Genomic DNA, 2,158 nt, shown 5'->3' on the forward strand with positions numbered 1-2,158 from the left:
ATTAATGTGTCTTTTCATGTCATTAGGAAGAAATTTTATCCATATCAAATACAAAAATATTCAGAGTTAGGGAACATTTAATTGTGTTCTTAAATTTCTATGTAAAATTGAATGATAAATTATACATTGTATGGTGGCATTTGACAAAATTTACTAATATTAAAATTTAGAATTTCTTTTATCCAGAAAATAATTTAACTATGTATAAATAGTAAAGTAAGTTTCATATAGTAACTTAATAAAATTATTCTTTAATTTATTTTTACCAAATATTAGATCTACAATTACCATTTGTAAGAGATGGTGGACCTAAATAAAGATACAGACATTTTTAAGGTATAATTAACCTGCTGACGTTATCTTATTTCTCCCTGCAAAATTTCCTATTAATAATTGCACCCAACAATTACTTATTGAACCTACATTTTATTTCAAGAGCTATGCATGAGGCTGGGTTGCAGTCATAGAGACACTGTTTCTATTCACATGGAATCTAATTTCTAACATGTCCAGTACCTACTGGTCATCTGGACACCCTCATTTTGAGATGACAACAGATACTCAAACTCTAAATTGTCAAGATCAGTCTTATTATCCTTTATCCTCTAAATATTTTTCTTTCCTTGCTAAATCATATACCCAGGAACTTAACCATATTCATGGGCTTCATCTTTGACTATTTTCTCCTTATGTTATTTCACAATAGGTTCTCTATATTTTATTAATGTTACCTCAGTAGTATGTCTCAAATGCAAGTCCTCCTCTCTAACAATGCCTCAGTTCAGGCCTTCACCATCTTTTCCTTTGACTGTTATAGTAGACTTCTTTTTTTTTCAACTGTTTAGTTTTTATTTCATACTCATAAACTTAACTCTGCAATCCAGCTAGACTGGGAAAGGGTAGGGAATTTATGGAACCCAATAAACTGGCAGGAGCACAAAGATTATAGAACATTCCAAGCAAATCGGGGTGAAGGGGTGCTCTCCTGAGCTACAGAAGGAATGGTCTGGTGGTTAAAATAAAACGCAAGTCAAACTTATTAGAGTTGCCCACAGTCAGCAATGGTGAGCTTCTTGCTGGTCTTGCCATTCCTGGACCCAAAGCGCTCCATGGCTGTCACAATACCCATGCCTTCTTTCACCCGGCCGAAGACCACATGCTTGCCATCCAACCACTCAGTCTTGGCAGCGCAGATGAAAAACTGGGAGCCGTTTGTGTTCGGTCCAGCATTTGCCATGGACAAGATGCCAGGACCTGTATGTTTCAGGACGAAGTTCTCATCCTCAAATTTCTCCCCATGGGCGGACTTGCCGCCTGTGCCATTATGGCGTGTGAAGTCACCACCCTGGCACATAAGTCCCGGAATAATTCTGTGAAAGCAGGAACCTTTATAACCAAATCCCTTCTCCCCAGTGCTCAGAGCACGGAAGTTTTCTGCCGTCTTTGGAACTTTGTCTGCAAACAGCTGGAAGGAGACGCGGCCCAGGGGCTCCCGTTGGCGACGATGTTGAAGTACATGGTGGGGTTCCCCATGGCTGGTCACGGCCGGCTTTGGGGCGGCGGCGTCTGCAAAGCCAGTAGGCTTCTAATTGTCTTCCCTTCCTCTAGCCACATTCTCCTCAACACTTCCAGTAAAATTATCTTTTCAGCTACTTCCTGGGGGGGGGGAATATTAAATAAAAACACAAATAACAATTCCTTATCACTCTCCTCTGTTTCTTACTTGTTTGTTAATCTTTGATGTCTAACATACAACATGCAAATTTACTTTCATTATGTACTAGAACATCTTCTACATTCATCTTTCCTAACTAATTCGCTAACACTACCCAACATTACCCATCACTGTTTTATGCTGAAATCAGTCTAGATGCCTGAGCTATATTGTTCATATACAGCTCCCAGTTATATAAATCATTCAGGCTCTATATTTCTAAATATGTTTTTTCATCTCCCTGTCATGTCTGTTTAATTTTTGTCTGTCTGTCATATTTCTATCTAACTTGAAATGGTTACTCATCTTTTATGAATATTCTAGAAATAGAGTTCAATCATTTGCTAAATATTTATTGAGCACCTATGATTAAAAGGTACTATAATTGGCACTGGGGATACAGAGCATTGTTTTTAAATGTTTCATATTCATTTATTTAACAAA

At 37.5% G+C, this 2,158-nt stretch overlaps 1 pseudogene; it reads right to left on the reverse strand.

Annotated features, from left to right (window-relative positions):
• Nucleotides 1-836: 836 nt before the first annotated feature.
• LOC102244287 lies at nucleotides 837-1,533 on the reverse strand (annotated as a pseudogene).
• Between the last annotated feature and the right edge of the window lie 625 nt (nucleotides 1,534-2,158).

This window comes from Myotis brandtii, unplaced genomic scaffold, assembly GCF_000412655.1.
Source record: "Myotis brandtii unplaced genomic scaffold, ASM41265v1 scaffold1583, whole genome shotgun sequence".
NCBI lineage: Eukaryota > Metazoa > Chordata > Mammalia > Chiroptera > Vespertilionidae > Myotis > Myotis brandtii.